This window comes from Lissotriton vulgaris, chromosome 3_1, assembly GCF_964263255.1.
Source record: "Lissotriton vulgaris chromosome 3_1, aLisVul1.2, whole genome shotgun sequence".
Taxonomy (NCBI): Eukaryota; Metazoa; Chordata; class Amphibia; order Caudata; family Salamandridae; genus Lissotriton; species Lissotriton vulgaris.
In genome coordinates this window covers 134,062,346-134,077,882 of record NC_141689.1, presented here as the reverse complement: position 1 = coordinate 134,077,882, position 15,537 = coordinate 134,062,346, and the positions used below count along the sequence as shown (strand labels likewise).

Sequence of the window (15,537 nt, the reverse complement as noted above, 5' to 3'; positions counted from 1 at the left end):
CTTGCATACAATGTGGTCCTATGCTTTGCTCCATGTGCATCACTGCTTGTAGACCTGCCAAATGAAATATTGCAAATATAAAAGCACCTCAAATGTTAAATAATGAAATTACTGAGATGATGAACATCAATGTGCAGGTTTATTTATTTATTTATTTAACGACTTGTAGAGCGCCTGGTGACCCGAAGGCATCCCCGCGCTGTAATGGTTGTGTTATCCAGAGGAGAGGGAAGATAGGGGAGGGGACGTTTATTTAGGGAATAGGAGTGTTTTCAATTTTTTTCTAAAGATCAGATAACTGGGTTCCAATCTGAGGGTGCGGGGGAGGCCGTTCCATCCGGTGGAAGCCTTCACGGAGAAGCGTCGGCCTCCAGTAAGTGTCTTTTTGTATTTAGGGATGTTGGCCAGATATTCATTCTCAGACCGAAGGGATCTGGGGGCTTTATAAGGAGTTACCAGGTCACTGAGGATCGAAGGGCCGGCTCCATTAATCAGTTTGTATGCAGTGCACATGGCTTTGAATTCCACCCTTTGGCGCACTGGAAGCCAGTGCAGGGCCTTGATGGCTGGTTTAGCTGACACTCTGGGGGAAGGTTCATAATTAGTCGGGCTGCTGCATTCTGTGTTCGTTGCAGTTTAGCCATGGTGGCCTCTGGGGCTCCCAGATAAACCATGTTGCTGTAGTCCAGCCGTGACAATATTAGCCCTTGGACTAGGAGTTTTCTGGATGCGGGCGGGAGTAAGGGGAGAATCCTGCGGGTGGTGCGCATAAGCCCAAAACAGGTTCCTGCTGTTTTGGCCGCTTGCGTTTTCATTGAAAGCTCGGGTTCTAGCCAGACTCCTAGGGTCTTAATTTCTTGTTTCGGGGTGGGAATTTCCCCGAACACGTCTGGCCAGACCGATGGGGGGATGGTCACCCATTGCTTTCCCATGAGCATAACTTCGGTCTTTGACCCATTTAATTTGAGTGATGATTCACACATCCAGCTGTAGATTTCCGTGAGGCAGTTTGCCAGAATATCTGGGTGGTCGTCCAGTTGAGATAGAGAGACGACCAGCTGTGTGTCATCAGCATAACTCACTATTTTAATCCCGAAGGGTGTCACCACATCTTCAAAGGGGGCCATATAGGCATTAAAAACCGTAGGGCTCAAGGATGATCCCTGGGGAACCCCGCTCGTGAGGGGGAGGGTGGTCGAATGGTGATTGCCGTCCCAAACCTGGAACGAGCGCCCGGCAAGGAAGGACTCTATACACCTGAGCGCCGTCCCAGTGAGCCCTGCTGCCGCCAACTGATGGAGAAGGACACGATGGTTAACTGTGTCGAAGGCTGCACTGAGATCCAGGAGGATCACTGCCACTGACCCTCCTGAATCCACCCTTCTTCAAGCGCCTTGAGACCCTCTGGGAATGTAGCGCGCTATATAAATTTATTGACTTGACTTGACTTGACTTGACTTGACAAGAAGGGCGGTATCTGTGCCATGGCCAGGGCGAAACCCAGTTTGGGATTGCCGAAGGATGTTATTTACCTCGAGAAACTGAGACAGTTGTCCATTAACCAATTTCTCGGCTACCTTGCTAATGCCAGGGAGGAGTGAAATTGGCCGGTAATTTGCCATATCTGCTGGGTCCAGCTGGGGTTTTTTTAGGAGTGCTTTCACCACTGCGCTCTTCCAGCTAGTGGTAACAGATCCTTGGGCAAGCGAGCTGTTAATAAGCTCTGTGATCGTAGGAACGATGACGGGGGCTGCATATCTAGATTACCCCATATAAAGGAATGTCTTCAGCTAATGCTGAAAGGGTCGTCTATTGTAATTTAGCAGTGATTAGGTTAAGCATTAGCAGAAGACATCTCTTAATTTGAGACTATCTTGTCCATTTTGCGGAATCCATTTTGTATTTCTGTTGGCCATTTTCTTTGCCATGTGCTCACCATGTGCTATGTCCTTTCTTTCTGTTAACTGCTCTTGAAATCTGCCTAGAGACGAGATATATTGAGTCTCTCCTGTTTCGCGCATGCTCAATTGAGCTTGCAGCTGTCCCCAACTTGTAACTGTCAGGATGTGTCCACCAGAATTAGCTAACTGTCAGCCCCTCCCACTTGTTGCCAGCACACTCTCTGTATGACTTTATATGTATTTGAAACCAGCATCTGCACTTTGTACCACATTCATTTGAGCCCCTGTGTGGGTATAAAAGGACCAAGCTCCTTCCAGGCAGTGTGCTGCCTCATACACTACCAAAGGGTGTTGTGTGAATGTAGTACCATCTCATGAGGTTTAATAAACTCTGTCTTTTCTATTCCAGCTTCTGTGCCAACTTCTTTCTATTGGTCTGAGGACTCTGTGCAGAGAAGGGCGAATCGCTTGCACTGGTAGGCCTTGCTGAGCCTCACCACTACACTGGGACCCATCTACTATGCAAGGACATGTTCTCAAGCAGGGGTGTTTTAAATCATGAATTATTGGAGAAAGCAAGGCATGGAATTCAGAGGTACTTTGAGTTCAAAGGTCAGAATATGGGAGTCTCCAATGAGTCCAAGAAAAACAGCAAAGATGCGCATGCATAAAATGTAAAGCCCAGGTGGATCTTGCAGCAGTTTATTTCTCGAGTAGTGTATTTTCTACCCCCCGATAAATCATGGAACGAGATATGTAACCGTGCTTTGATTTCAAGGCAGAGGTATTTGTCATGACCTTGAGTTCACACGCAGAGTTATTTGACATAGCAGCGCACATAATTGAGCTAGCATTGATTGATATCTCATGGTTGACACCCTTCTAAAGAATGGCATGTGAGGCAACATTTCAAACTAATGGACAACATATATCTAGAGCAAAACATGTGATATATTAAATGTAAAGTGCCCATCACCCACACCCATTGGAATAGAAACATCTTCCACCCACTGACTGCAATTGAATATTGTCAAAGCTGAAGGAGGTAAACTTGAGTTAAACAGAATATGCTGGCCCTCTCAGGAAAAGTTAGATATTTCTAGAAATCAATTGCGTTTGCCCCTGCTTTTACATCCTCCCTGACGCGTTTCATTTCGGCTTCTGTGAGGGATAGGATGGCTTGTCCCAGCTGGCAATTGATTTCATTAACTCTCGCCTCAATACTCATGTCAAACTCTTCTTTTTTGGAAATCACCAAGGCTTGGATTGAATTTTGAGCCTCTTCACAACCGCTTTGTAGCTTCTCATGCTCAATCTTGAACTATGGGTCTATGGGAGACACAGTGATCAGTCTTCCTAAAGAGCTCACGTAGTCCATCAGGTAGCGTTGGGAAACCTCGCAGTAGGTAGAAGAGATCATGTTGACTAATTGGGAAACACTGCTGCATGCAAATGCTCGGTTGTACATCAGGTCCTTCACAAAAGCAGCAGTGGAATAGTTGGGAATGTTCTGCACTGATCTGGCAGACTGCACTAACTCATTGACATTTTTATTTAAGCAGGATTGGATGAGGTTGGAGATCATCTGGAAGAAGAGGATCATTTTCGACGAATGCTTTTTCACTCTCCCTAGGCAATCTTGGCCTTTAATTAGCTTTTTGTTGGCTACTTCAAAATCAATCTCCTCCAGTGAATAGCTTTTCATTTCAACCAGGATCGTTGTTAGTATTTTTTAATTGAACTATGACTTGATCTACTCATGTCTGTGCCATTTGTGCAGAGTGAGTGCCCAAGCTGACAGTGCCTTAAGTTCTTGCTGCATTCGGTGGATTTGGCTTCAAGGGTTGAGCATTAGTCTCTATTTTACAATATGAATCAACTTTTATTGCCCTGCTAATTAATGAGTTTATCCTTTGAACACTTGCTTGCTGTAAACTCGCATCTGGTGTCTTAGCCAATGCAACTCTTCCCAAGTCTTCACATATTTCAACAACAGATTGTAGAACATTATCCATTTGTGTTCAGCTATTTCCTCTATCTCCTTTTTCAATCTCATCGACAGATCTTTTGGATAGTTTGTTGTCACTGTATTATCTCTCTCATTATAAACCATCGTCGTGTTAATGGTTTCCCCATTACTGTCAATGACTTTCTGAAGGCCGTCTGTGATAGCTGACATCTGATTGGACTTGGAGCAGATTGTCTTAGTCGCCTGATTGGACTGTACGTCACTTGCGTCAACAGTACCCACATTCTCACCAGCAGGAATATGTGTGCCAAGCTCCTTGCTTATCAGTGAGTTTGCAGTGAGTTTGCAGAGGAAGTCAGTGTGTCAAGAATGCCATTCACAAAATTAGCAGCCATGGTTTCCCACACAAAGGGCACTTTCTTCAGAGCATCCTTGTAGGGATCTTCAGCATCCTTAAATTGTGTCTCAGTCATCTTCCTGTACTCTTCTGCCATTTTTACAGCATCTTTAGCAGATGCTTCTGTAATGTTGAGCTGTTCCAGGGCGATCTTCACATCGTCCAACTTTTAATTGTAGCCCCTATTGGAGTTCACACAAACTTCAAGCACCTTGTGGATTATTATAACTTGTCTCTACAGTCTGAGTCAAGGATGTGCAATCCCTGGAAGTCTAGCGAAGAGAGTTTAGGCGCTGTGGGAGCATGGCATTAACAGTGGCAGTGGGCTGGAACAGAATCGTGACTAATTCTTTAATGTCATGTGGCAAGGAACCTGTGAGGAGCCTGATCTGATCCATGTTTTTGTTTGTTGTGTTGAAGGAATTCCAGGCTTTGTTGGAAATCTGCATTAGGGTGGCATAAAAGGACTCTGGTATTGCATGTGCTGATAACCACTTGCTGGCGGATTCAGGTTGATAGAGAAGTCCCCACTGGCTGATGAAATGGCTGCCAGCTCTCCTAGGATCGCAATGGATATCAGGGCTGGCATCAGGAAATCTTTCCAGTTGGCGTACAGATTCATCATCAGCTCAGATTCTGCCCTCACGTCCTGGGCTTTGGTGACACTCTTCACTGCTTCCTTGAGATTAGCAGCTGTTGGTTTACGGTCAGCTTCCCTCTTGCGCCCTAGAGAGAACAGTTTCAGAATAAAGTTATGGGAATGAGAGATTTTAAGTGCTAACAACAAAAAAACAACAATCTGTAGGGATAAATGCTCAGTTGGAGGGGTGAACACATTATTTCTGACAGGTAACCCCAATATCTGTAACCTTTAACTCCTGCTGCTCTGGTAATCTCTCTCACAAAACCAGACTTCACATTGGGGCTGCCAGAGCAAGGCCCAGCTTCTGATTTGGGATAAATCTAACCATTTCTGTCAATTCTTTGGTAGCAAGAAACCACGGGTGTTTGGGAGATACACATATGTCTTTAATATAACATAACTATCTAGAGTGATCCATTAGTCTTACATGTAATAATGGAGGTGGCAGAGTGTGCAATCTTTTCCGGGTGACACAAGAGCCCATCCTGTCCAGTGGCTGATTCCTCTTTGACGCCTTATTACATGATTGTGCATGACATGAATAAAAGACAGGAGTTCTGGAAAAAGTAAGAGTAACCCAGTCACCCAATATTTTAGCAGTGAATGTGAGATGCTGCTTCTAGGAAATAGTAAACTATGAAGTAATTATAGTGTCAAAGAGAGTTAAATGTACGTGTAGACATGGCCATACTAAGAGTAAACAGATACAATGTAGACAAGGAAAAACTACCAGTCCATACAGGCATACTAGATATAGAAATACCACATATAACAAACATGCATAGGAAGAGTAGACATACTGATCCCTATTTCCAAAACCATTTGCAACTTGTAAAAAAGATTTAGGGGCATAGTATCCCATGATGGTGCATTGTTTTGCAGGAGTGGGGAGTGAGAGGTTCAAGGCTTGATCAATATTGAATGCTTATTAATGTCCATATATATCTAAGATTGTGGCCAAACCTGCTCTCTTCTGACCCTTTCCAATCCTAACATTGTTTGGAGATGTTCTCTTTTCAGAGGCGAGAATAAACTTCCTTCCAGGATGAGAAGGATATAGAAACACCCCAATAATGTGTGGGGTGTCAGGTAACTGATTTCTGAAGGCAAAAACATAAAGAAAACTATGCTATTGCATGAAGAGGTGACTTTTGTCCTGGGCTAGTTGTACACTGTTTACAAATACTCCTATGGAAATGACAACTCACAGGAGCAAATAGAAATGCACACATGTTCACCTCAATCATACCCGGGAAACTGCAAAGTGGCCTAGGTCATCTAGTTCAAAGTTTTGTGAGCTTAAGAAGGAAGAAATTATGTCCATGTACAAAGGTATAATTCTCTGAGTGTAGATTTACACGTCTTTTCATGAAGCAAATCAAATATATATTCTGATCATACCAAAATATATGTTAACAAGGCACCTAGTGACACAAGACATGTACATAGTACATATGTACCTAGTGATACCAGAAGTAGACATGCTACATATGTAACATGTGACACCACACATGGACATACTACTACTTACCTGGTGATATCAGCCATGGACATACTACACATGTACCTGGTGAAATCATACATGGACATACGACACTTGTACCTAGTGATACCAGACATGAATATACTTCATATGTACCTGGTGGTACCAGACATGGACATAAGATATGTTTACCTGGTGAAATCAGATATGGTCATACTACATATGTACCTAGTGATACAAGACATGGACATAGTACACATGCACCTGGTGGTATCAGACATGGACATACTACAGATTCACCTGGTAATACCAGACATGGGCATAATACACAGGTACCTGGTGATGCCAGTCATAGAAATACTACATATGTACCTAGTGATACCAGAAATAGACATGCTACTTATGTACCTAGTGAAACCAGACATGGACATACTGCACATGTACCTGGTGATGTTAGACATGGAGATGAGACACATGCACCCAGTGGTATCAGAATTGGAAATACTACATATGTACCTAGTGATGCAAGACATGGACGTACTACACATTTACCCAGTGATACCAGACATGGATATGCTAGACATAGTGCAGGATAGTCCTCACACAATATATTCCAGAGCATCTGAGGATAATACTAGATCTGACACACATTAGTAAGTATTGTCTGAAAGACATCAGCTTCAGCAGAACCCCAAATGTAGGGCTTGAAACGTAATGTTGTATGACATACAATGCATTATAGCCTCCCATAATGAAATGCCCAGAAAATGGCCTGGAATTTCCTCACACCCAAAGTAACTGATAAAAGTACATGGTAATTTGGTAAAATTACAATTGCCAAATACAGACCCGTGTAAGTCTCTAGTATATAATAAGACAAGGAGGATTTTATCATTCAATAAGACTCTAGTATATAATGTGGCAGGGAAGTTTAGAGGCCCAGTAGAACTCCTGCACTGGAGTGTGCACTACTTGGGTGCCAGCTGGTATTTTAAAAGCCCGGCCTGCCTTGCAGGCTGCTTTTAATTTGAAGTTATATGCAAATACGGCTTTGGATTTCAAGGTACTTCCAAAGTATTAATCTACCTTAATGTTACATAAGTGTCACACCTAAGGTCTCTCCTAAGTGCCCCAGGAATAGGGTTCCTTGTAACTTTACACAGGGACATTACGAAATATGTTTTAAATGCCGTGGTGAGGGAAAATAACTGCCAATTTTGCTTTTCCTCATTGTAGTGAATGGTTCAATAGGCTAACATTGTAATATTTTACCTAAGTACACATATTGAAAAATTATAGTTCAAGGTATCACATTAATAGTTTAGAAATATCCAGCAATTTGCCATTGTTAGACTTCTAATAGCTGTGAGACAAAATGTTATTAAACGTTCTTTTCTGTGAGCCAAAATCCAGCCTTTCAGCTGCTCTCTCCTGGATGGCGAGCCTCTGCCCAGGCTGAACAGAAGTACAAACTACAGAGCAAATGGCAGGAAGGGGGTGAGGGCTAGCCAGACTGGTCTTCAAAGAAAGAATGACCCCCACATACTGCCAACCCACCCACACAGGAACCTTGTAATTTTATTAGGGTGAGGTGTGGAAGTAGAGCGTTAAAAAAAAATAACCACACCAGCAAGTTTGGTAAGCATGATCCAGCTCCAGTGGAGAGGCTTTCCCCATTTCGGATTTTGAGAGAATAGTGCTTTCTGGTACAAGAATATGCCATACTATGGAGGAAGTGGTCAAATACCTGGATGGTACCCTGTGACCCATTGGTCAGCCCCTCACCGCTTGATGCCCAGGAAAACTGGATAAATATAGAAGAGTTCCATAGCACCTAAGATCTGCTGCTAGGAGAAGAAGGACTGCCCTTCTGGATTCTGTAGTGACACTACAAGGGGTTGAACTCTGAAGACGGCACCTGCTGCACAATCTGGTACTACAGCCTTTGCCTTGCTTCAAGAAGGATGAAGCAGTGAACTCACTGCAAGCAACAGGTTAACAGAACCCACCGGCATCATCTCCACCAAGAGTTCCCATCCTGTAGTGCGACCAGTGGACTTTCACAGAGTTGGCCAGGTGCATTGTGGGAATTGTAGTTCACACGTCCAAAGGACCATCTATGAGATTTCAGATCCTTAGATTGGTATTTTGGATACTTTGAAATATCAAGGAGACCCTTTGGAAGTAGGTTAGGCAGTATGGAGCAACATTTGTAAAAAGCTCAATAAGTTGAACAGGTGCATTGTGGAAGTTGCAGTACCAGACACTAAGAGGAAAACCGAGCCTCTGAACCCTAGGCTTGTGCTGTGGACCACTTTCCTGCATCAAGAAACATTTCTGGAAGTAATTGTAAACTTTAGACTTTGTTCTTGTCCTGCTCCATCCTTTTAAACCATTTGTGTGCAATTTGCTTCTAAGTGCTAGTTTTAATTTTAATCTTTTAAAACTCATATCTATGGGTCCCTACATTGGACTTTTATTCATTTTTGTTTCTATTCATTCATGAAAATATAACCTATTATATTAATTATAAACTGGCGTTGTTTTTTCAACGTGTCTTACCTATTAAGTGCATTGGTGTTTCCAAATGTTTTAAAAGTCTGTCTCCTAAGTTGCGCCTTCCTGATCTTTCCATTTACCAAGGGTTGAGCAAGGTAATAATATATTGAGACCGAGACTGACCGTCTTATTGTGTTTGTGGCCCTATTTCTAGTGGCAAGTAAGTACTTACTAACACCAATAATCAACTTGCCAGCAATAATTAATCGGAACCATGGAGTTCATTAAGAAATAAGGAATTACAATGAGAGTCAATAATTCTTGGTTGGATTTTGCTGGTAATTCCTCATTTTTCCTAGACTTTCACATGGAGGTTTCGGCAGCATAACGCACTGTGTAAAAGTGATGAGATAAGTGGTACTCCAGCGGATCTAATAATTCTATTGGTATCTGTTGTTTTCCACCCTAACAAAATTAAGGGGAATCTTGTGCCTCGGACGGCCTCCATGAAAAGGGAGGAAACATTTACTGTTACAAAATAATGAGTTTACTTTGAAAGACATTTTATTCTCCACAATGGAAATAGTAAAGAATATTAAATGAAGTTGTGTTTGGTGGGTCCTTTCTATATATTGCGATCACTGAGGTTGTTTGAGGCCATGTAGTGGCATCAGACCACAGATCGAGCTTCATCACTGCTTGAATGTGTATGTTCCTTTGGAGATTATGAATACCAGGGCTAGTTTGTGTCTACAAATACTCCTAAGTCAAATGTTGCCTTCTTGTAAGTAAAACACTTACATTGTATATGTTGAAATGTTTTAGCGCTGAACTATAATAAACAATGGTTATGTGCATTCCGAGATATTGATTATTTTCCCAAAGTGCAACACCCTGTGAATTATGTAAATAAATGTAATAAAAATCTTGAATAGTTTTTTTTATTGGTGTGTGTTATAGGGTGGGAAATAAAATTAATACAGTTATGTGTTAATTTTATTTTTTCGTATATATTGGCATAGGGGTTCAGAAGGTCACACATATGCCAAGATGCGTCACTTTGTAAAAACGGCGCAACGTGTTTCAAGATTCTCGCTGCACTTACGTCAAGAAAATGATGCACCAGTGGCATTAAACTGTCAGAGGGAGCAGCTCAGGAATACACCCCTGTTTTTTTCCCCTATGATGGCGCACAATGGCTGCCATGGGCCAACACAGGCACGCTTGTCCTATGGTGCACGGATGACTGTGTTGCCGAGATGATTGATGTTGCTGCTCCAGCTCGTCTCGAGATGTCTGCAGGTGTGTCTGGACTAGAGTAGGGCAGGAGTGAACTAATTGGCCTTTTTGAAGTGTTGTTTACCTGGTTTCTTCTTGATGGGTGCCAGGGTGTTGGTGCAGCAAGACATCCATTGGTGGAGGTTGTGCACTGCGGTATTGGTGTCTGTAAGCGTTGGCAGAGGGGTGGTGCTGAGGTAGTTGACAAGAAGTTCTTCTGTGGCTTTGATCCAGCTGCGACAGGGAAGGGAAATGATGGTGGTGGTGTACGGTGGGCATCGTGAAGGCATGCTGTATACAATGATGGACGGTCCAGGAGAGTTTGGTGGTATGGCTCTAGTTGAATGTACCCACTGGCAGAGGAGATGGGGTCTAGCGTGTGTCTGGCTATGTGGGTTGGTGTGGTGACTAGCTGCTTGAGCCTGATGTTGGCGAGGTTGTCCCGGAGGGTGTTTTTATGTTCTGGTCACTCGGGTTGTCCAATTGGAAGTTGAAGTCTCCAAGTGGGATGTAGGTAATGGATCGGAGAGCCTGGGGTATGATGAGGTCTGCAGTACCATCCGTGAATGGAATCGGGCCAAAGGGCCTGTAGATGAGGGTCCCTACTGAGGGTGTTATTGGGCCTGGTCCGGATCTGGAAGTGGAAGTGTGCCATGGTTTCCATTGGCCCATTAAAGTGCTTGGTAAGTGGGAGTGTGCTATTGTAGATGATGGCAATGTCTACACCTGGGCAGTCAGGATGGTCTTTGTGGGTGATGTTGTAGCTGACTGATATTACAATGCTGGTGTCTGATCTGGAGCAAAGGTTGGTCCAGATTTCTGTGGCATGTGTTTGGAGGGATCAAAAATTGAGGAGGATCAAATTGAGCCCAGTTGAGTGAGCTGTTGGTCGGCTGGGCAGAAGGAGGCCCTGGGGTGTTGATGTGGCAGAAGGTGTTTTTCAGTTTTGGCAGGCCATGGGTGCAACTGTATTCTTTTGTGATGCTAGAAGGCAGGCAGCGTGGTGTTCAGGGTTGAGGGTGTGGAGGGTGCCTGGCACTGTACGTGGTCCATGCACGGACAGCGCAGATGAGATTGCCTTTGGCACACATTTGACGCACCAGTGGCACACCCGCTGCACATGGATGCACAGTGGCCGCTATTAAGTACTGTTGTGGGGGGGCTAGACAGTGGGAAGCAGCAAACACTGGAAAGGACACTGGAGGGGGTGGAGCTGGGGGCATCGCAGCATCAACGAGGAAGGGAAGATGGTAAAAGGAACTGTACAAAAGCACATGAAAGACAAAGCCAAACAAAGTAAGGAAAATAATAGAAAGCCAAAGGTAAAAAGCAATGGAGAAGAGCTGAAAGAGCAACAGGAAGTGCAGAAAATAGGGACAGGAGGGCAGTCAAGCAGCAGAGCTGTGACGCATACCACTGGACCATCAACGATGAGGTGCAGGCAGGAGCCTCCAGGAGGAGGAGGGCCTCGAACACCTTACCTTTGGGTCAGAGGAACCATCAGCAGCAGATGGGGACAGCAGCAGCAGCTTCCAGGCGGCACTGCGCTGTGGGAAAGGAGTGGTCCACTAAGGGATAGTCCCCTGTACAACCAAGAGCTCACTACCAGGGACAGAGGACAGGCAGCACCACCCGGTTTCCTCTTCTAATCGAACTGTGGCAACCAGATTCCATGTTCCATAGTTCCCTAGTGAGTAACGACAGATCAAGCGGCATACCGATGGGCCTGACCCCAAACTGACCCTCGTGCCCTTGGCCCCCGCTGTCAACAATGGCCGATCTCAGCAATTTGAGCCAGTTAGTGGAGCACCACACCAGTCTTGTGTGGTGTCCTGGCAATGGGTATCCTCCGGATTGCTCGAATTCTACCTGAGTCGGGCCAAGAGGATCTGAGGCAGAGCAGGGCATAGCAGGAGCTGCTGGGGAGAAGAGCACGCCTAAGACCGGGATCAAAATTCTGGTTCCTCCTCCCCCGCAGCGGCCCCCATTAAGTAAGGGATGGGGAGGGAACGTGCAGGTGGTAGATGAATGCCGGGGCTGTAACTGCGGAAAAAAGTACACAGGCACAACAAAAACAACAGATGGGCACAGAAACAACAGATGGGCACAATTACAGAGGGAGAAGTAACAATAATTGAGCAGAATGCAAGAACAATAGGGACAAGTGGGACAAGCACAAGTGGGAAAAAGCTACAGTGATGATACACACAGGAGGGGAAAAGCGCAATTAATGGATGCCAGCAAGGTGGGCACTCAGCACACAGTGGTCTCGAACCCTATCACGGTTGGACCAAGAGTATCTGTGTTGGTGCAGGGCACAGCATAGATTTTTTAGCAGGCCTCAGACCAGGGTCAGAGGACTTTCTGACGCTCCCCCGCAGCAGCCGCCATTATGAAGGGGAGGGGAAGGACTGTGCAGCTGGGAGGCGGAAGTGGGGGCGGCAACAACAGGAAAAAGTACACAGATACAACAAAAACAACAGATGGGCACAGAACCAATGTATGAGCACAATTACTGAGGGAGTAATAACAAATATTTAGCAGAATGCAAGAACAGGAGCACAATCACAAGTGTGAAAAAGCTACAGTGATGATTCTTACAGGATGGGACAAGCACAATTACAGGATGCCAGTGGGGTGGGCCCTCAACACTCAGCGGTTTTGAACCCTACCTGAGTTGGGCAAAGGGGATTTGCATCGGAGCAGGGCACAGCGGAGCAGCTGGGGAAAAGAACAGGTCTCAGACCAGAGTCAGAGATCCACAATCATGTAGCTCACCATACACAGTAATCCAAGAGTCTGCGGTCACAGGAGGTAGCCTTGCAGACAAACTTTCATCAACGGTCCTGCCCCTCTGTCACACAACTGGAAATGTTGGGAGAGGTGGGAACAAAGTTGGTGTGACAAAGGGTCCGGCCTCATGAGAAAAGTCTTAACATAAGCCTGACTCTGGCGGCAGTGTCCTGCATATTCTAGAGCTTGTAGAGCAGATACTTTTCCATGCCGCCATAGAGGATCCATTTGAAGATCTTACGGAGGATGCAGAGGGAGTTATGTTCTGTTATAAAATTCTTATAAACGTACACCAATTGATTTCATGGTGCTGTTTCCAGGACTTGCCAATCCCCTGTGGAATTTATTCACATGCTTGTGTTAACAACCATCTCATAACCTTTTCCGTGCTGATGACGAGCTGAGCTTGTCATGCAGCACGGTGGTGCTGTGCTTATGATGAACTGAGCACTGCCGCGCTGCGAGCGGCCCCCCTCTACCCCACACCGCGGGTGAATTAGTCCTGCGGCAATGGGGTTAAGAGATTTTCTGAAGCCCAGCAGGTCAGTGCATGATCTAATTTCCAGGGGAAAGGAATTCCAAAATCTGGGTGCCTGAGTTGCAAACCTACAGCCCCCTTGTTTCTTCAGCTTGAAGGTGGGAGTTGCCATGAGATAAAGGTGAGCCAAGCGTAGGTTACGTGAGGTAGTGTACCTTTGAATAAAACTGTTGCTGAATTTGGGCATCCGCCATGTAGAGATTTAAAGACCAGACATCCTACTTTAAAGGTGCAGCACTGGGGGATGGGAAGCCGGTGCAGATTCCTCAGAAGTGGGGCGACATATTGCCATCTAGGTTGCTGGTGGATCAGTCTGGCCACTCGATTCTATACCAACTGTAAACTTCAGGTTAAGAATAGTGGCATACCAAGGTAGACTGAGTTTGCATAGTCTAAGTGGGACATAATTGTGGCTATTACAACCTGTTTCAATTCCTCCTGTGTGAGAAGTCTGCTGATCCTTTTAATCTTCTGTAATTGGAAGAAGCAGGTAGAGATCACAGAGCCTACTTGGGTTTTTAGAGACAGGTCATTATTTATTGTGATTCCAAGACATTTTGCAGCAGGAGAAGGGGTGGGGGAGGGGAAAACAACCTTTACAACGCAACTTTTACAACACACTACCATTACAACGAAACTTTTACAACGCAACATCCATTACATCGCATGTCATTACAAAGCAACCATTACAATGCATGACACTACAACGCACACCACTACATTGCATGTCATTACAACGCATACCATTACAACGCATTACATTACAACGCATAGTACCCTTACACTATCCAACACTTACCTTACTGTTGCACCCCCTAGAGTTAGAATAGTAATTTTTACCCCTACACTATCCAACACTTACCCTACCGTTGCACCACCCTGGTGTTAGAATAGTAATTTTTACCCCTACACTATCCAATACTTACCATACATGCAATGTAATGTTATGCGTTGTAATGGTATGCATTGTAAAGGTAGTATGCGTTGTAAAGGAATGCGTTGTAAAGGTAGTTTTTAAAAATCTGTTGTAATGGCATGCGTTGTAATGGAATGCGTTGTAATGGATGTTGCGTTGTACAAAATGCGTTGTAAAGGTATTCGTTGTAAAAGTATGCGTTGTAACGTCATACATCCGGGGAGGGTCCTCGCTCCGTTGGCCAAAAGTTTTGAATGTGGCAACTTTCCTTTTCTCAAGAGACAGGATCAGAGGGAGAAAGTAGATATTAAGAAGATGGGGTGGCGTGGCCATCTATGATGGCAGAGCGGTCATGACCATGCTCAGCTCCACACCCTACAGGTCATGCTATGCCCTTACCTGGTGACTGGGGACGGTGATTTTCGCCTCCTCAGTGTCCGCAGTGTTTGGGGAGCTGTCCGGCCGGCGGATGATGTCTACGGCCCTGTGGGACGGGCCTGGATTAAGAGGAAATCTGGCGGGGTTCCTGGGCTCCAAGTGCCATTTTAGAGGTGCCTGAGCCGGGAGCCTTGTGTCCATTCCAGAGTGCCAGGTGCTCAGGAGAGGGCCCATCTGGTCACGGAGAGGCTCCCCGATGCGGCACTGAGGCAGCGACAGGTCGCATTTGAGTTTGGCGTCGGGCGGTGAGCAGGGATCCAGGCGGAGGGACACACTCCGGCGAGGGCGCCATTGACTTGGTAACGTGTTGTGGTGGCGCTTTCCTAGCAGGGCAGAGGAGGAGAGGTCTCAGGGCCCTGTGAGGCTGTGTGGCTGGGCCCCCGCGTTACCCGCAGAAGACAGCAATATGTTTCCAAGCCACAAGCTAGGAGCAATAAAATGCACTAACATTGGTGTGTTCAGCTCAGCAAGATGTCCTGTGTGAAGAGATAAGCACTACAGCTTAGCCTGCCTGACTTCAAGATGGCGGCCGCTCTGGGTCTGGTGCTGGCGATGGCATGAAGAGAGGGAGCATAACTGGGCAGTGAATGGTGTAGAGCGTTGAGGAGGCGACACTATCAGGAGAATTGACTGTTGGTCTGGAAGCGGTCTGCGGCTTTAGAGGGATCTTCAGCTGGTTGTA

At 45.3% G+C, this 15,537-nt stretch overlaps 1 pseudogene; it reads right to left on the bottom strand.

Moving 5' to 3' along the window:
- Positions 1 to 3,000: 3,000 nt before the first annotated feature.
- Positions 3,001 to 14,996, bottom strand: LOC147726086 (uncharacterized; annotated as a pseudogene).
- Between the last annotated feature and the right edge of the window lie 541 nt (positions 14,997 to 15,537).